The 21,140-nt window shown below is 36.1% G+C and overlaps 1 non-coding gene across 1 annotated transcript; it reads right to left on the reverse strand.

Moving 5' to 3' along the window:
• Positions 1-8,348: 8,348 nt before the first annotated feature.
• LOC114501095 lies at positions 8,349-8,452 on the reverse strand. Its single transcript, XR_003684868.1, has one exon. It is a non-coding gene; the product is annotated as a U6 spliceosomal RNA (small nuclear RNA).
• Positions 8,453-21,140: the final 12,688 nt, after the last annotated feature.

The raw sequence follows: 21,140 nt of genomic DNA on the forward strand, positions 1-21,140 counted from the left end.
CACATTATATACATACATACATATACATACATATATATATGGGCCATATACATATATATATATATATATATATATATATATATATATATATCCCTGGCTGGTGTAGCTCAGTGGATTCAGCAAAGACCCCATGAACCAAAGGGTTGCTGGTTCAATTTCCAGTCAGGGCACATGCCTGATTTGCAAGCCAGGTTCCAGTAGGGGATGTGCAAGAGGTAACCACACATTGATATTTCTCTTTCTCCTTCCCTTCCCCTCTCTCTAAAAATAAATAAATAAAATCTTATAAATATATATATATATATATATCTTCCCCAAATATTTAAATATGCCACCTTCTGACTACATTTAAGAAATATAGTGCATGATGCTGCTAATATTTAAGAAAATGGCAATTTTTTCCTAAAAATAACTTAGAATTACAATGACCATTATGGGAACATTTCATTTAGACAAGATCATTCATTTAAGAAGTGCAGTGGAGAACAAGGAATCCCCAGTTGAACAAACATAATAGAACGCCTATTTTAATTAATATTCAGAAGCTTCCAAAAGGCTTCAAGATTCCAAACTAGCTTCGTTAAAAGACTCATTACAAAAGGCTAATGAAAAATTAAAGGTACCAAGAGGTACATAAAACAAAAGACAATAGGATAAATTGACTTATACTTCTTCCCTCTATTATTTTCACCTTAGTACTCACATTTTACTAATTCTGCCTCAACTGCCTATCACCTTAAATAGGCTATTAGATAGTTAGTTACCTTTTAAAATTACCTGAAGTTCCAGATAAACTTTCTTAAATACCCTTCAACCCTTGCTCAAAGACTAAACTAAGGGCTGTCGTCTAAAATTTCGCTAAACCTAGAGAGGAACAAACCTCTCCTCCAACCCCCCCCCCCAAAAAAAAACAAATTTAGAGTTCTCATTACAACTTATGACCCAGGGTTGTGAGATCTTTATAAGCTTGTGCACATGTTGTTAGGACCTGGTGAAGTCCCACAATGGGTGCAGGAAGCTAAGTAGGAAACCCACAAGGTTATTTGATATTCTCAACCAGAAAGAGCTTGCAAAACAGTGTTACTGGACTAAAGCAGTCAAGTTGCCTGTATGCATCAAAGCCCAATACAACACCAACAGGATTTTGCAGCAAAGAAAGTAAAGGTTTATTGCATAAAATGGCGCCAAATCCAGAGGCCCAGGTGGAACTAGTGATCTAAAACCTGGCTCCCTGGTGGTCCACATGGGGACAGATTATAGACGGAAAAAATTATGAATCATGATGATTAAGAGAGTTGGGGTTATGGTCTCTACTGATGATTGGGGCCAGAGTAGGGAGTAGTGGATCACTGAATCAGGTCCTGACGTGAGCCATGCCATTATTCTGTCTAGTTTAATGAGGGTGTTGTAGAGAGTGTAGGTTTGCTTTCCTGAGCTTGGGGCTGAAACACAACTGAGGTCAATATGCCAACTATAGTTTGAGGGGTGGACAAAGGCGGTTATATACCAAACCTGACAAGCCCAGGGGAGGCCTGTGTGATAGGCTTACAAACTCAGAGACCTTAAATAACCACATAGGAGAGTTTGAAATTAAAAACTTTCTAGCAAAAGCAGGTCATGGCAAACAGTCATTGCCTTAGGCTAGAGTTTTCCCTGACAAAAGTCAATCTTTACTTTAATTGAGCCTGTCCATGGTCTTTTTGCATCTATGATAACATACCTCTGAAATGGCAAGCTAACTTCTCTTTTTCCAATCCCCGGAGCACAACCACCACACCAGAGCAGAGACCACAAATCCCCTGACTGTTTTTGTTATCATGCCAATTGTTGACTTTAAACTATCCTGTACTCACCTATGTAAAGCATATGTGTCTATCATTTTACTCTTATCCTATCCCAGAGGTTGCCCCTCATTGCTTTCTCCTGCTTCCCTAATCTGTCACCGATGAATTTCATGTAACTCATTTATACCTTCTTTATTGTAATGTGTAAAATAAGGTACAGAACTGCCATTTTTCTGTAGCATTTTCTCATTCCACTGAAGTTTTGCTTCCCGGCAATTGTCATCAGTTTGGTTCAAATAAACTTACAAAAACTCTCTACAGGTCTGAATGTTTCTTACATTGAATGGGGAAACCATTTCTGTGGACAACAGATTTGAGAGTTTGTTCTTAAGGTGGTTTATTGCTGACCAGAATCTGATATCCTAAGTACTTAATGATGAAAGAAGAGGACAGACAAAAAGGAACAAGGATCATGTTAAAGAAATGGATTTTCTGCATGGTTACAATAGCAACTAATCTTTTACTAGCCATTCCTAGAGTCTTCCCTGCCTTTATTGATTGCTCTATTACTCAAACATGCAGACAAAAAAAGGTGAATCTGTGGCTGACTCTAAAGCTCGCTAGGAAGCCTTCTTTGTACAGCATTCCATGTTCCACAGAGTAAATAGAATCACCCAACCTGCTCTAGGTGCCCTCTTTGTAAGTGAATTATCTCATTAGGTTAATAGAAAATAGGATGGGAAGCCACAGTCCTAACTAAACTTCTATCTGTAGCTGAGCATTTTGCAATGACCCTGGAACAAGATCAGAAACAAAAATCAACCACATTATTAATTTTACAACTACAGCTGCCCCAAGGCCGGAGGCCCAAAATAACACCTGGACCTCCAGCATTGCACACACTGGGGGTCCATTTCCAAAACACTGGCCTAGAAATTAATGTTTCAATTGGTACCAGCTGGGACACTGGAAAAAACACTATCCTAAAAGATGTTATGCAACATCGGTTTGAGCGTCCCACTCTCTAACTCCAAAGGGGGCCCCTGTGCAGACATCTCCCACAGTTGGTGGGCTCTGAGGGGTTCTCCAATAAACTATTACAAGTAACCCCTTAAACAGCCAAGGGGAGGCAAAAATTAAAATGAATGAGAAACTTTGCCAAATTCTAGGTGGTATCACACCTACACTTTCTGCTTTAAACCTCAGCCTTATGGGGCAACAGATCTCTCAGAGTGAAATGTTTTCATAGTGAGTATAATAAAATATAGAGAGAATTTTTATCTCAACCAGTTCAAATAACTGGGGCATTTTAAAAAAGAAAAAAAGCATTCATTTTGTTGTGTGATACAGATTACAAAGATTATTATTATAAAGATTCAGATAGATATAACCAAACCTCTTCCTAAATTACCTCACTATCCATTAAAGCCAGAGGCCATACAAGGCCTCACACCAGTTGTAGATGACCTAGTTGCCCAGGGGCTAATCATTTCCTGAATTAGTTCTTGGGATATGCCCATCTTGCCAGGCCAAAATAAATGAGCATGGCAATTTGTCTAGGATTTAAGAGCTATTAATAAAATAATTACTCCTCATTTCCCAGTTGTCCCAAATTCAAACACCTTTTGTCCTGCTAGACACACAATGGTTCACTGTGGTGGACCTTCGTCCAGTTCAGCCTTTTCAGCATTCTTGTAGCCCCAACAACCAATATCTGTCTGCCTTTACTAGCAACAATCAACAATAAACCTGGCCCGTTATGCCTCAAGGGCTTTCTGTGGCCTCCTCTTATTTCTCTCAAGTACTTCAAGATTTAAGCACCCTCTAGTTCCCCAGGAAATCGACCTTTTCACAGTATGTAAATGATATCTTCTGTGTTCAGTTACCAAAGAGGAGTCCATATAAGATTTCACTTATTTGCTGCAACAATGGGCTGAAACAGGACACAAACTCTCTGAGGAAAAATTACAATTATCTTTAGATACTGTTCATTACCTAGGTCATGAAGTAAGTACTGAAGGAATTCAGCCGTCTCCAAAAAGAATTAAGTTAATACACACATTTCTTAAATCCAACTAAGTGATAGCTTTGTGGATTTCCAGGCTTGGTTGATTATTTCAGACTGTGGATGGATTCCTAATTTTTCTCTATTGACTTCCCCATTCTATGAATTCACTAAAATTTCAGTAAACATAGGCCTGTTCCCTATGATAGCATATAGTTTGATTCAGTTATTTGTGCCTGTCCCAGCTGTCTTAAGGTTATCACTGCAGCTGCAAAGTTAGTGAGTTAATCCTGGAATATGATGCTTAATTACAAATTTCACACACTGTCCAAAGTCTTCTTAACTCTGAATTGACTCCACATTTCTCTGCAAGCAGACTAACTTCCTGAGATTCTTTTGGTTTTGTGACCTAATCTATGTCTTAAATGCTGCAACATCTTTAATCCTACTATGTTACTACCATTATCTTATGAGAGTGAGCGCCATAGTTGAGAGTTAGGAAGTTCTATTCTGTGACTCGGTATCCTGATTTATGAGAAGACACCCTTTTAGCTAATCCTGATCTAATCTTGTGTGTTGAAGAGTCATACTGTAGCAATGGAAAAGGCAATTTTCAAGCTGGTTATGCTATATTACTCAATACGACCTATTTGGAAGGGGAAACCTCTCTCAAGATAAATCCGCTCAGCAAACAGAGCTTTCTACCCTTACCTGAGCATGTCAGTTATCCAAAAGACAGACTATTTATACTGATAGCTGATATGCACTTGGGATCATCCATGATTTGGGAATGTTATGTGAGGGGAGACTTTTTCTGAAGTCCTCTGGAATCCCAATAAAAAAGGAGGGAGTAAATGATTTTTTTTACTGTTATTCTTTTACCTTCTGAAACTGCTTTCATCAAAATGGAAGCTCACACCTGAGTTTCAGGCAAACACCCTGGTGATGTTCATGCAAAGGCAGCAGCAACAGAATCTGCAAAATTGTGGCACATGTGAATAAAGTACATTCTGCTTTGCAAAAAGATGACCCTTTATCACCAAACTTTTACCATCCTGATGTTCTAGTAACATGACAACAGTCTGCTCCTTAATTAGAGAAATTAAGTGGTAAAATAATGGCTGTAATAATGACTGGGAATCAAATCTGCGATGCCTGGTTCGCAGCCCGAGCTCAATTTACTGAGCTACTCTAGCCAGGGCTATACATATGTTTTTATAATTATATGCAAGTTTTCCAGATGTGTGGAAGCCATCTCTTGTCACAAGGCTGATGCCCTTACATGACAAATAAATGGGTAGACAATGTATTTCCCATATGGCATATACCTTTCAAATTTTAGTGATTGAGGCAGTCACTTCAATGGCAAATTATACAAGTCTTAAAGAAAACCTTCCACCTTTTTGGAGTTATCACTGCCCATCAATTATCAGGCAAGGCAGTGAAAATTAATAAGACCCTCTCACTTAAAATCTTGTAACTTGCTGAGACTATTAGACTTCTCTGGCTTAATAGATTGCCTCTGGTCTTGCTGACTATTTTTCAGAACCTCCCTTTGGGAATATAAACTCACTCTGCATGAGGCTGTCATCAGTAAACCTGATGTCTGCTGATTCCTTATTATCTCATACTACTATGACCATGTACTCTAAGTCTTTAATGTTTTATGCTTAAGCCTATCATCAACAGGTTAAAGGTACCCATTCTAGTAATACTGTTGATCATAATCTAGAGCCTGGTGACTGATCTTCTAAAAGTATCATCAGAGAAAAACAGTCCTTTAACCCTATTGAAAGGAAGCTTACCAAGTACTCCTGACTACTCTCACTGGTATAAAACTATGCATTGGATGTATATCTTACAGCCAAAGAATGATCTACATAACATCTGGTCCTACACAGATGCCGGCAGACCTAAAAATCAGGTTGACAAGGAAGAAGAGGAGATGAAACTGATGTAAACTGCTTCCACCCAAGATGCCAAGTCAAGACTTTATACTTTAACTAAACATAAAATCTTTTTATATTTTCTTTATTTCTTTAACCCTAGCACTGGCTGGAAAGATAATACCCTATAGGGATAAGATCCCTATCTCCCAAGTCATTCCTAAGGAGGTATATGTGTAGGGGGTAATCTTTTAGTCTCAGAAGGTGTCACCAAAAATTCTGACTTGTCCATTAATAGTGCCACCTCAATGGAAGTGTTTATGCCCAATATAATTGATCTTTATTGATAGTTGTTATTATTCTCTTAGGAACTACCAATGCCTAAATGGCTTATGTATGATAAGGCAATGCCTCTTAGATTATCTAAATGTGCCCCTAACTATTCGCAAACAAACTGAGACACTCATTGGTCACTTCCCTGAATTTACATTGTCACATTAGAAAGAACCTGTCAGAAGGTTTTTCATGATTCAGAATTTGCTTCCTTTGGTTGATCCCTTCTTCTCTGGTTAGAAGTAAATACAAATGAGGAACTTCTCTTTAGCTCTTGAAAATAATGCAGAATCAGCTGTTAAAGCATCAGTTGCCCACAAAAATTCTGAGATTTTCTGACCAAAGTTGCTCTCGACAGTAGGGTAACCCTTAATTCACTTTAAGCTAAGCCAAAAGGTGTCTCTGCTGTGAACAGCAGCACCTGCTGCACCTGGGCTAACATTTTGGGGGAAGTTGAAACTCAGTTACATAAGATAACTGAGCAAGCCACTTGGATTCAAAATGTGATTCTCTCAGCAGGGTCTTTCTTTGACTTATTTGGTTTTGATTGGTTTGGATCTTGGGGACCATAGCAAGTTCAGTTTGAAATAAAGATTGTCATCCTAAAGCCATGACTTAAGCCAAAACCTCATGAATAACACAGAGAATCAACAAAAGTTTCAAGAACTACAGATCAGAAGCTGAGAGTGGTGCTACTGCCTTAAATTTTTATCACATCTCTTAGTCAAACTGAGAGTCTGATCAAAAGGAGGAGATTGTGAAAGGGAAAACCACAGGCCCAAAATGGGTTCACTTGCTCCAATGCTGATACCACCCAATTTAGACTTAATACTGACTGAACTGCAATTTTCTCTAGGAATGCAACATTAATCTGTCAGTGTGAAATTTTCTGGGCATTATCAATGAGGTAATCTGTCACATGTGTTATTTTATCTCCCAAATGAAGCTGAGGCAATCTGCCTGATAAGAGAATCCTCTTCCTCAACTCCCCCAAGTGCAAGTAACTTTATCTGAAATAATTACTTCTTTATTCTTTTATTAAATTGTTTTTATTGTTATTCTATTATAGTTGATTATAGTTATCCTAAATTCTCCCCCTTTGCCCTCTTCTGCCCATCCCACCCACACCCCAGCTCCCAGTCAATGCCCACACTGTTGCCCATGTCTGTGGATCATTCATACATGTTCTTTGGTACCTTCCCCTTCTCTCCACCATGATCTTCCTCACTCATCTCCTTCAGCCTGTTCCATGTTTCTATCCCTATGGCTCTATTTTGTCTGTTAGTTTATTTTATTCCTCATATAGGTGAGATCCTATGATATTTGTTTTTCACCAATTTGATTATTCCTCTTAGCATAATATTCTGCAGTTCCACCCATGCTGTCAAAAGAAGAAATTCCTTCTTTCTTTCTACTGTATAGTATTCCATTAAAATTTAATGGAATTATATTTATATTTAATCATTAAATATAATGATCAATCATTATAAATAGAATAATGATTTATGATGATTAAAACAATCATTTAAAATGATTTATTAAAACCATTTATAAATAAAAAATATTATATTTAATGATTAAATATAATGCAACACATGCCTTGGCTGGTGTGGCTCAGTGGATTGAGCACCGGCCTAAGAACCAAAGTGTTGCTGGTTCAATTTTCAGTCAAGGCACATGCCTGAGTTGCAGCCAGGTCCCCAGTAGGGAGCATGTGAGAGGCAACCATACATCCAATGTTTCTCTCCCTCTCTCCTGTAGGAGACCATTCTGTGTGGCATGGGCCCAGCTCCCACTGGGAGATGCACAGGACCCACACCCATGGATAGGGTCTCCTGTGGGGAATCAGGCCTGAAATGTACTATGAGTCTTGCTTCTTGCTGAAACTCCCTCACCCTGAACTGAGGACATTTACTGCAAAGTAACTTCCTGAAATCCATGCTAAACTGCCCAAGGATGAGTGTAACCAGTTCAACCACTTTTGCCTTTTCATTTACAAATATCCTTCTTCTGTGATGTGATTAGCGGCATTGGCTCCTGTGTTTTCTGTAAAAGGTAACCACCTAAAGTGAACTTGTGCATAGTAAATGAGGACCATCATGTAATGGGCAGAGAAATGCAATAAAGGCTGGTCACAGCAAGGCCCCAGGCTTTTGCTCCCCTTGAGAGAAAAGCCATGCTGTCCCTTTTACTCCACCGGACTCGGTAGTCTGTATGAATGTCTCATTTCATCCATAATGACACAGACACTGCAGACTGGTGTCTGCATCACTCTCCCTCCTTCCCCTCTCTTTAAAAATAAATGAATAAAGTTTAAAAAATAAAAAATAAATAAAAGTAAAAATAATGCAACACTTCATACATTTGCATGACATCCTTGCACAGGGGCCATGCTAATCTCTGTTTCACTCCACTTTTAGTATATGTGCTACCAAAGTGAGCACCTTTCTTTTATATTTTAATAACATTCTTGTCCTACCCAGTTTCTATCTAGGAAAACTTTTTAAAAAATATTTGTTGAAAGATGGGAAGGGAGGGAAAAAGAGAAGGAGAGAAATGTCAATGTGTAAGAGATGCATTGACCAGTTGACCTGGCCAGCAACCCAGGTATGTGCCCTACCTGGGATCAAAACTGTGATCTTTTCTGTTTGTATGTCAAAGCTCAATCCACTGAGCCACACCAGCCAAGGCTGAAAACCTTTTATATTATGCAGATCCTTGGGGCTATTCTCAATTTGTTAATGGGATGCCTCCCAGTTCATGAATTGGTCAAATGTATTCAATTGAATTTTTTGTTCTTAAGCAGAGTGTTGAAATAGTAGAGAAAAGTTATAGTCCTTCAGATGAGTTCATAATTTTTAGTTGTTTAATGCAAGAAAAGAAAAATAATTTCAAAAGTAAATCTCTTAATAAAAACACATGAAAATGTCAAACAGAGAAATAAACTTGCTTTTCTTATTACTTATATCTTCTGTCTCATAAAACCAGGGAATATACAGGAATTTTTTTTAGATAAACAGCTTTTGTTTTCAAATTCAAATTGTCTCTTTAGGAATATATGATATAAAAAAGTAATACTATAAAAATTATGGTAATACAGCAATTATTCCACTTCCACTTCATTGTAAAAATAAATACAAAATCAAGGTTTCTGGATTTTTTTGTTTTTTAAAGATTTTATTTATTTATTTTAGAGGAAGGGGGAGGGAGGGAGAAAGAGAGGGAGAGAAACTTGGATGTAACACATGTCCATGGTTTACACATCCCCAACTGGGGACCTGGCCTGTAACCCAGGCATGAGCCCTGACTGGGAATCGAATTGGCAACCCCTTGGTTCACAGGACAGTACTCAACCCACTTAGCCACACTAGTCAGGGTTCTATGTTTTTTTGATAGTTGGATCTGTATTATAATTATGAAAGGTAAAACCACATCTATGTATAAATGTTATCTTTTTAAAAATGAAAGTGATATTTCTAATAATACAACATACACTTAAAATAATGAATATTTCTGAAAGAAATAACTTCTAACATGTTTGTCATGTTTTACTATGGACTTTTGACTTACTATTATGTCTTCTATGTATTAAAATTTAAATATAGTAACTGCAAAACTCACTTAACGCCACCAGATGTCACTGTTTTAGCCATTACTTCACTATTGAAATAATTTCTAGCAAAATTATGACACAAATGATTGCATTAGAATCCCATCAAAGGACACCAAAACCACTTTAAGTAATATTCAGATACATAGGGCAGGAAAACTCCTCTTAGAAATCATGTTTATATGGTCATCTCAACTTTAATAACTGTGTAATCAAGGGTCCCATATTGTTTAGTGCTTTTTATCTTAAGAACAATATATAATAATTATCTCACAGTGAATAATGTAAAAACACATGAAGCCAAAAAATATTGGAGTTGGGAAGCAATCTTAAAAACTGTCGGTGCAACCCATTTTTTTCACAGTACAAACAGATGAGAGGAAAACAAGAAGAAGAGGAGAGGAGATGGGAGGAGAGAGAGAAAGAGGGAAAATAAATTTTTCCTAAAGGTGAAGAAATGTGCTAACAAAAATATTTGGCCAGTCATTTAATAATCTTGATTATATATCCAGTATTTTTCATTTAGTATAAAGATGCCCCTTACTAGAAAATTGCTTTTCATGTGAGCCTCTTGGCATGTTTGACAAGAAATGAAGAAAAGGTCAAATAAATATATATACTTGTATATACTTTTTGCCCCATAACAATATAAATGACCATTTTCTCACATCATTAATATGGTCAAACCGTCAATAGTCCAGCCTCTAATTAATGACTGCCTTATTTTATCAGCTGGCTAGTCTTTCAAGGGCTGCCATCATTCTAGGAATTCAGTGTTTGTGAAGACTGGAGCACATCTTCTCACACTTTCATGTATCACCCACTTGCTCTGAAGCAACTAGGTCTTTGAAACCATAGGGTCCCTCATCCCCTGACCCCTTCTGTTTTCACCACATAATCTACGTAGACATCGTTGCTTTGTCCTGAGCTCAATGAATCTTGTCTGAATACCCAACTTTTTACTCCATTCTTTTTTGTTTGCATCTGCCTGCAAATTTCCATGCCCGGATCAATCGATCATCCAGATTCCTTACCTATACCTGAGTTACTCAAGATACTGGAGAAAATCAAGCAAATATGTAGACTGACTCACAGCAAATTTGTAGCCTACTATCAGAGCTGTACTGTCAAAGCAGTGTGGTGATATTGCTATGGTTTATGAGTAATTTTCATCTCTTATCTGAATGAAAGTTTAAAACTGCCCAAGTGGATGAATCTCCTGCATCTCTCTTTAAAAAAAAGACACAATAAGCTAAATAATATTTAATTTCTTCCTGAAACTGTGCCATGTTGAATTATCTGTGTAAGCAGAAAAGAATGGAAATTTCCGGGTAGATAAATTCTGTATAGAGCATTATGACAACTAATAATAACTTTGACAATATACATAATATCACTGTAACACAACAGACATCACTTAAAATATATGGCCTTGCTCTGAATAAAATTTAGGTGGTAGAATGAATGACAGTGACACTAGACAAAATGGCTAAGGTCAAGAAAAGAAAAAAGAATAAAAATAAGTAAGTTCCAGGTAAATTTGAAAATAAAATCACCAAGACACATGAAGAAAATTTAAATTTAAAAAACAACAATTAACTTTTCAACAAGTTGAAGTTATTCTAAAAATGTAAATAACAGATAAATCACCAAATAACTATAAAATAAGTTTTACAGTTAAAATGTTCAAAGAGATCTTAAAAATAAGTACCATTTACATAGAGAAGCAAACTTCTGAAACAGAAACAGACAGGTATGCATAAAGGTCGCATGCTATTTGTTACTTTGTGTAAAAAAAGACCTGAAACTCGGTGACACAGAACATTTCTCATGCTAATGAAGTCTGTTGGTGAGGCATCTGAGCAAAGCAGAGAAGAAAGTCTCCTTTCTATTCCACTTGGTGTCAGCTGTGGCAGCTGAAAGACTGGGGACTGGAAACATCTAGAAGCCTTGCTCACTCACATATCTTGACTCTAGGCTGGGAAGACTAGAATACCTGGAAATCTTCAAGTGTCTTCATCTCTGTGTTCTCTCCAGATGGTCCTGTTGATGGAAAACATTCAAACTTAGAGAAAACTTTCAGTTGAGTCCAAAGGGATGACAATGCCTGTTAAAAATTATGTATTCTCCTGAGAGTGGTTATGCCTTTGAGGAATATTGAAAAGAGAACTAACTACTTCTGCATGTCAATGGTGTTGACCTAAAGTGCAAGGAAAACAGACAGAGCTTGCTTAAAAACATATTTCTCAGGAAGTTATAGGCCTGAAGTATGACTACCCACCATGATGTACTAGTCAGTCAGGAATTTATGATTGGGTCACATGGTGAGGTAACTTTCAGTCACTGAACTTATACATTCCCACTTTTTCATCCACTCTAGGAACTCCTGATCTACAAAGGGAAAAACAAATTGTAAACAGGAGTCTCTGTCCATAGCATTTCAGAAATTCAGCCAAGCTTGTATGTGTCTTTTGTTTTCTTGAGCAGGGCTCAGTCCTAATTCCTGGGAATGATTCTATATAGCTTTTGGCTCGTCCTGAATAGTCTAGGTTCTGGGTTCTGCTTTTTTTTTTTTTTTTTTTGCACATTTTCTTCCATTTTAAATACATTTTTTAATATATTTTATTGATTATGCTATTACAGTTGTCCCATTTTCCCCCTTCACTCCCCTCCACCCTGTACACCCTCTCCCACCCATATCTCCCCCTTTAGTCATGTCCCTGTGTCATACTTATAAGTTCTTTAGCTTCTACATTTCCCATACTATTCTTACCCTCCCCCTATCTATTTTCAACCTACAATCTATGGTACTCATTCTCTGTACCTTCCCCCCCCCCCCTCCTCCTCCCATTCCCCTGTTGCTAATCCTCCATGTGATGTCCATTTCTGTGTTTCTGTTCCTGTTCTAGTTGTTTGCTTAGTTTTTTTTTTTTTTTTTTTTTTTTTTTTGCCTTAGGTGTGGTTGTTAATAATTGTGAGTTTGCTGTCCTTTTACTATACATGTTTTTTTTTCATCTTTTTTTCTTAGATAAGCCCCTTTAACATTTCATAAAATAGGGCTTGGTGATGATGAACTCCTTTAACTTGACCTTATCTGAGAAGCACTTTATCTGCCCTTCCATTCTAAATGAGAGCTTTGCTGGATAGAGTAATCTGGGATATAGGTCCTTGCCTTTCATGACTTGGAATACTTCTTTCCAGCCCCTTCTTGCCTGCAAGGTCTCTTTGGAGAAATCAGCTGATGGGAACTCCTTTGTAGGTTACTGTCCCCTTATCTTTTGCTGCTTCTAGGATTCTCTCCTTCATTTTTACCTTGGCTAATGTAATTATGATGTGCCTTGATGTGCTTCTTCTTGGGTCCAACTTCTTTGGAACTCTCTGAGCTTCCTGGATTTCCTGGAAGTCTATTTCCTTTGCCGGAATGGGGAAGTTCTCCTTTATTATTTGTTCAAATATGTGTTCAATCTGTTGCTTTTCCTCTTCCCCTTCTGGTACCCTATAATTCAGATGTTGGAACATTTAAAGATGTCCTGGAGGTTCCTAAGCTTCTCCTTGTATTTTGAATTCTTATTTCTCCATTCTTTCCTGTTTGGTTGTTTCTTTCTTCCTTCTGGTCCACTCTATTGTTTTGAGTCCCAGTTTCCTTCCCATCACTATTGGTTCTCCATGCATCTTCCGTCATCTCTTTTATGGTAACCTGCATTTTTTTCATCTAATTTGCACCCCAAATCAACCAATTCTTTGAGCTTTCTGATCACCATTGTTTTGAACTGTGCATCTGATAGATTGGCTATCTCTTGGTCACTCAAAGGGATGAGTCCTGGGGCATTGATCTGTTCTTCTGTTTGAGACATGTCTCTCTCTCGCTCTCTTTTTTTTTTTTTTTTTGGTCTGGTCTCTTCTGTTACAATGAGGGACAGAGCCTTAGATGTTCACTGGGGCTGGGCACCCCAGTCACTACATTGTGATGTTGTATGTGGGGGCGGGGGTGGGAGGGAACAATGGTGGTAGCTCCATTCTCCTGGGACTTCAGTCCCTTCTCTGGGATCCTGGGTTGCATGCTCTGCCCTGGTCCACAATCGCTGCCTCACTGGGTCCCGTACTCAGGGTCCATCTGCGGCTATCTTGTGTGCCCCAGATGCTTTACGCACTCCCAGTTGCCTTATGCAGGTTCTGCTTTTTAAATAATCCATAATTTTCTATTAAAAATATTCTCTGTTTTCATTTAGGTTGTTTCTTCAATCAGCTCCATGTCCATAAATTTGGAGGTCAAAAACTTTCTTGTCATTTTGCACTATGTCTGTCCCTCAAGTCCAAACTGATATTATTTCTTTTTAAACTGCATAGGTTCCATATAAATCTACATCACTAGAAAAAAAAGAACATGCAGATTTTTCTAAGATAAACCTTTTTTTTTACTTTGGGCTTCCTATAAAGTTGCTGAGAGACAACACTTTTAAGATTATTATAAGCCATATTGTGTAATGAAGAGAATCTAATCTTGGGTGATTGAGTCAGTTAGTTGGAATATCATCACATATGCCAAAAGGCTACAGGTTCAATCCCTGGTCAGGGCAGATAACTAGGTTGGGGGTTTGGTCCCAGTGGGGTGCATACAGGAAGCAACTGCTTAATATTTTTCTTTCATTTAGATGTTTCTCTCTCTCTCTCTCTCTCTCTCTCTATCTATCTCTATCTCTATCTCTATCTCTATCTCTATCTCTATCTCTATCTCTATCTCTTTCCCTTCCTTTGTCTTAAAAAAATCAACAAACATATCTTTGGGTGAGGATTTGTTTTTAAAGAAGAGGATCTATGAAGCACCTTAACAATCCTTCCATGTACCTTTGTTTAACCACACAATTGGCTGAAGCATCACCTTGTATCTCTCTCAGGTTTTAACAATGACTCTTGCAGCTGCACATTTGATTTGACATTTGCTCTGAAGTCCCTTCTTAGTGTGCAAATCTTGGGAAGGCTGGGAATGAAAAAGCATCCCTGGTTTCATTGTATTTGGAAATTCTTCCTTTAGCTCTTCTCCTCTCACATTTTACTATAAGATTCCATGAACTAGGTAGTAACTTTTACACTCTGCCGAATAATTTCCATATCTAAACCATTTAGTGTGTGACTTTATTGTAATGCTCAGAAAGGTGTTGCAAAATAGCTCACCATAACAAACTAGGACACCTTTTCTGGACTCTAAAACCATTTTCCTCATATCCTCTTTCACCTCTGCTGACACTCCACAGGCACACCAGGTTTCGGTTAACAGGCTCTTCAATTCCCTACCCCTGTGCCCAATTTCCACCTGTCCCCTAATCCTGTAGCCAAACTGTCACATTTTTAGGATCCTATCAAAGCAACACCCAAAATTTCTTGTGAATTTTTTGCTACAACATTCCAATATAGTTACTATGGTTGCATAACAAATTACTCAAAAACTCTGTTGTAGAAAAATAATCAATATTTATTATGTTACAGATTTAGGGGATCAGGGATTTGGATAGGATATAGGAGAGAAAGTTTAGCTCTATTCTACTCAGCATCAAGTATGATGGTTCAAAAGCTGGGAGCTTGAATCATCTGAAGACTCGCTAAATCACATGGTTGGTGCTTGAGCTATAAAGATTTGGATAGCTGAAGCCTGGAGCATCTGGAGTTATCTTGGGCATTGTTTTTATCTTTACATGGCCTCTATACATGGCATTCTGAGGATGACTTTGGTATAGCCAGACAGAGAGAGAGAAGGAGAGGCAGAGGGAGAGAGAGAAAGGTAAAGGAGGGACATTAGCAATATCTCCTTTTACAACAGAGCCTCAGTGTCATGGAACATCATTTCATTCCCATTCTGTGTGTTGTAAGTGAGTAACTAAGTCTGGCTGAATTTGAAAAGGAAACAATAAGACTCTACCTTTTGTGAGAGGAGTGTCAGAGAATTTGTGGCATGTTTTAAAAAATCATTACACAGAGGTATGCAAATAAATTATTAGAAACTTTAAGAATGTTTTGTAAACCTGGATAAACTTGGCCAAAGTGAAAAAGTTATCTGGACACTGTTAACAAGAAATTGTTCCAGAGAGCAGTGCATAGAAGTAAAGCAATGGAGAATATAACTGAATTTAGAAGAAAAAAAAGAAAGAATTAAGAGAATTTTAATGCATGCATTATAGGTTTTAGGAATAGAGGACAGAGAGAATGGCAGAGTAATTATTCAAAGATATAATAATTAAGAATTTATCTGAATTGATGAGAATATGAGTCTAGATAGGTAGAAAACTCAAAAGTACCAAAGAGATATAGAAATATAAATCTTTTTTCATTGTTATCCTATTACAATACTTAAAGATGAAAAAGACTTCAGAGTAGCAAAACTAAAGAGAAAATGTTAAAACTACCTAAAAGAAACCAAAATGATATTCAAAGGAATGAAATTAGACTAATTACAGAATAATCACAGAATAACAGCAGAATAAAAGATTCCAGACATAAGAAGACAATGAAATAATGTCTTCAAAGTTTTGAAGAACATCATGTCACTACAAATTCTATATTCAACCAAATATCTGAAACAAAGCATATATTTTCAGATATTAAAAAAACTATCAAAGTGTACAACTCACAAGACCATGATGAGGTAATTAGTGTAGAACACACACACACACACACACACATATATATATATTATTTAGTGTAAAACATATTTATTAACAAGAAAGATGGAATCAGAAAGAGGTGTGAGAAGCAAGAAACAATGCATGATAATGCATTAAATGTAAGATGGTATCTGTGATGGCAAATGTAAAATATATCTGTTTAATGAATATAGACATATATTTTGTGTTTTAAAAGTTGAAATTACAACTTCATACAACAATAACAATACCATATAATGGGAACTTTATCAAATAAGCTGTATTAAAGTACATAAATAGCTTTGTGTAAAGAAAGTGAAGAAAATAACCAGAATAAAAATAAAGGAGATGTGCAAATAAAGACTACAAAAGCAAAAAGAGGAAAAAAAAACTAGAACCAATAAAAATGTGTGATAAGCCCTGGTTGGCTCTCTCAGATGGTTGGAGTGTTGTCCTGTACACCAAAAGATTGCGGGTTCTATCCTTGATCAGGGCACAAACTTAGGTTGTCAGTTCGATCTCTGATTAGGGAGCATACAGAAGGCAACTCACTGTTGTTTCTCTCTCCTTCTCCCTTCCTCTTTCTCTAAAATCAATAAACATATCCTCAGATGAGAATTCAAAAAAGTACATCATAAAAAATAAAAATGATAGAGTTAATGAATTTAGTAATGATCATAATAAAACAAATTTATTAATTAGCCTATTAAAAAAATAGAAACTAGTAAATCAAGTTGAAAAAGAAGAAAGACCCAGCCATCTCTGGCTTATCTCAAGCATTAATAACAAACATGTCACATACCATTAAAAAATAAATTAATGTAAATAATAAACCAGGAAAATACTGTGGGAAGAAGAATATTGGTTCTCCAAAGAGTCCACATCCAAATCCTCAGAGCAGGTGGATTTCCATGTTAAGTTGCATGGAAAAGAAGAAAAAAAAAATGTTGCAGGTGGAATTAAAGTTACTAATCAGATTACCTTAAAATAAGGAGGTAAACCTTCATTGCTTAGGTAGGCTCATATATAACCACAAGGATCTTCAAATTGGAAGGAGGGAGAGGAAGCCCAGCCTAAGAGAGATTCAGCATGAGGAAGGTTAGACTGGTTGTTGTTGATTTTGAAGATGGAGACATGGCTCCAGGAGCTAAGGGATATGGGAAACCTTTAAAATCAGGAGACGGCATGGAAATAAATTTTGTCTTAGGGTTTCTAGAAGGGAACACAGCCTTGTCAATATTGTGTTTTGAATCCAGTGAGATTCATTTCAACAAGACTTTCAGATCTGTAGGATAGTAAATTTGTGTTGTTTTAAGCCATTAAGTTTTAGGTAATTTGATACAACAGCAGCAGGTAACTAATACAAATACTAACAAAAATGCATAATGTAGTAGTAATAATATATAATTTCATAACGCAAAGACATATAATTGAAAGGAGAAATTAACAAAAATAATGCAAGTATACCATTCACCTCAAGTAAACATGTACAAAGTGATGAAATAATTCATTAAAATGTAGAAAAATAATTTTTACATATATACATGTATAGTGTACGCACATATGAATATATGCTATAATTATGCAAGAAAGGGCCTTGCAGCAAATAAATAAAAAATGTATGTATTTTTTCAAGACTCAAACATTTACAAAATCATGGCTGTATACTCAATCACGAAATAAATGATCATCTACAGAAAACCGTTCCACTCCCTAGGTTACAAGGTCTAAAAATGTTATGTTATGCATTCAATTAAAAATGTAAAGAAGTTCAAGTATGAAGACTATAATGTCATTTTTCCTTTCAGGAAATATTCCTAAAGCTATAAGAATGAAAAACATTTATATAAAACCTATACATTTAAGAAACAATTGGTTTAAAAATTCATGCCAAAAATATGGTGTGATAGAGCAGACTAAACTGTGACCAAAAGTTTTGACTTAAACAAAATCTAAGTAAACTGTTTTCTTAAAAAAAATCAAAGAAGGAGAACTAGGAATTTAAGATCTCATAGAGGAAATGTGAGACAACATCAAGAGATGACATCTCAGCATGCAGAGGTAACATTAGAAGAACAAATGGCTGAATGGACACTGTTGAGGATAGAGAAAGACACACAAGTCTTAAGTCTGAATAGTGAGCAATATACAATGAAACTGATTGGGCAGAAATGGAAGATAATGGAGACAGGCAAGGGAAATCCAGGACCCCAACCACTAAAGGCCACTGCATTCTCAGCCTGAACCTTAAAGAAGTAAATAAGACATTAATGCAGAGAATACTCTCAGAGACATAGAAAACAAAACCAGCATACAAAAAGCAATAGACTCATATAGAATTGTATACTCTCAGATATAGCAAAGTTATTAAATTACAAAATACGGAAAAGCATATGGATGACCAGATCAAATAATTAAGTTACTTGAAAGGAAAAAGTGTATGGCCAGATTCAGGCTTTGTAACAGTGGCATTGTATTGAACCTGAGAATGGTATACACAACCAAAGGAGTGTCCATGTGTAAAGGCAGGAGATAATTTTGAAATGTAAGAATCCAAAGGACATTTTAGTGAAACTTCTCTCTAAAAAGAAGCTATGAAAAACAATTGGACCTGAACATTCAGTTAGGAAAAAGACCAAGCAAATTTAGGGTTACATAGTAGAATGAAAAATTATAAGCTATATACATATAAAACTCAAGCAAAGCAATCAAATACAATAACATATAATAACTCACTAAGTAAGGCATTATGTATAATGCCATTTGTATATCTGCATAATTTACTGAGTGAATTTACTCACAATTTACTCAGATATGGATATATATTATTGCTTTTGGTTTTGTGGTATGCAGCTAAGTTATTAAATATATATGACATATCATACATTATATATAATACATAATCATGAAAACCAACAGACATATACAATTGGAAGGAGACATGTATTTTAAAAGTGACACAGAAGTTAATATGCCTAAGAAGAAAGATAGGCTTGACCTAAATTTTTCAAGGTCTATATAAAAAAGAAAAAGAAAAATTGTGGATGCAGCTGAAGGCCACTAAGGAAGACTTGAAAAACTAGAAAGGCAAATCAGACACTTACGTAGAAAAAACAAAATGGTAACATCAAGATAGACCTTAAAATATAATGAAAACTTGGAAAAAGGATTGACTATTGAAAGATTCTGGTGCATCTAAATTTCTGTATGGAAAACATAAACTAAAATTAAATACAGTTTAGAAAATACTGGTGTGGCAATATAGATACTTATACTTTGAAGTTAAAAGTAATTACTGGATAACATGTGTGTAAAATCTTGGTAGGAAATTTTAAAATATATTTCTGAATCTGAAATCTATATTATTCCATAAAAAGGAAGACATAATTAATAAAGTTCAGAAATTTAAAAAGGAAAAACCCAAGAAGATATTAACTACATATAAAGCTAAGTATTCATATGTAGCAGGAAATCAGTCATGGAATCCAGGTTATATTCCAGTATCAGCTGCTTCTCCCTGGATATCTCAGCCATTCATCATTTCTTTCATGGCAATTAGCATGCTATCTCATATGTGAATATATAACAGCTTTACTCAAAGATACAAGCTAACCAAGCTCCACCATGAGAACCAATGGAATACTCTACAATGATAGAAATGCTCTATATTTGTGCTAAACAGTATAGTAGCCACTAGCCACACACACCTATGCACTTGAAATATGGCTAAATAGAATGAGAAATGTAATTATAATTTTAGTTAATTTAAATTTAAATAGATACATGTGGCTAGTGGCAACTATGCTGGATGGTACAGATATGGGACATTGTCACAAATCAGAGACCAGTTACCAAAGCTCTTATAAGACAATTACCATGTTTCTTTCACACACATCCATAAGGAAATTTAAAATTCTCTATAATTTTTTATTTACTTATATAATCTAGGAATCAAGAATACGTAATGTTAACATCTGTTCTTTTTGGTAGCATGTGTTCACATTATCATATAATACAAAATTAAGTATTTTTAATTTTAAAATATATTTTCATTAATAATATCATGTGAGCTGACACTGTTGCCAAGTTTTTGTTTTGTTTAGTTTAGTTTTGTTTGTTTGTTTTTTTGTTTGAATTCTCTTGACTTGCAAAGTACCACAATCTCCTTCTCTTACTCTTCTTCACCAGGGATCCAATTCAAGCCTTCTTTACAGAGAGTTTTCTCCAGTTGCCAATTACACTCTGATGACCTTCAGATTTTTTTTGAATTTTTATGAGTTCATTTGAGAAAAACTAATGACAATTGCTGGGAAGCAAAATCTCAACACATTGAGAAAATGTTCTGGGAAATGGCAGTTTTACTACTTATTTCTTACATCAGAATCAAAGGGGAAGACATAAAATTCATTGGTGACAGATTAGGGAGGTGGGACCCGAGTTGGGAAATTTCTGGGACTGGATAAAAATAGACATATGTCACCTCAGATTTGTGTTCATGCACATGTTATCTTCTTTAAAAAATTAAAGAAGATCTCATAACGCTTGACTCGTTTTTATTAATATGGCTCCAAAATTTATATGTTTTTTAATGTTTCTAAGTTCTGAATATGTCCAACTGACAATTAAAACTTCCACAAAGCCTCTCCAAAACTATTTCTCTTACTTGGTATATCGTCTCAGTACATGACATAACCATCCATCAGGAAGCACGAACCAGAAAATTTAGAACCATCCCTGAAAATCCTTCTTATTCACCCTTTGACAGTTAATGAACAAGACATGTCAGATGTATATGTCCACATAGCTCTCTTAGATTTCAGTTTGACTATTTTTCCCCATGGACCTTTGAACTTCTTGAGAGCAGGAACTCTTTGTCCCTAATGCTTG

Source organism: Phyllostomus discolor, chromosome 6 (genome assembly GCF_004126475.2).
Source record: "Phyllostomus discolor isolate MPI-MPIP mPhyDis1 chromosome 6, mPhyDis1.pri.v3, whole genome shotgun sequence".
Taxonomy (NCBI): Eukaryota; Metazoa; Chordata; class Mammalia; order Chiroptera; family Phyllostomidae; genus Phyllostomus; species Phyllostomus discolor.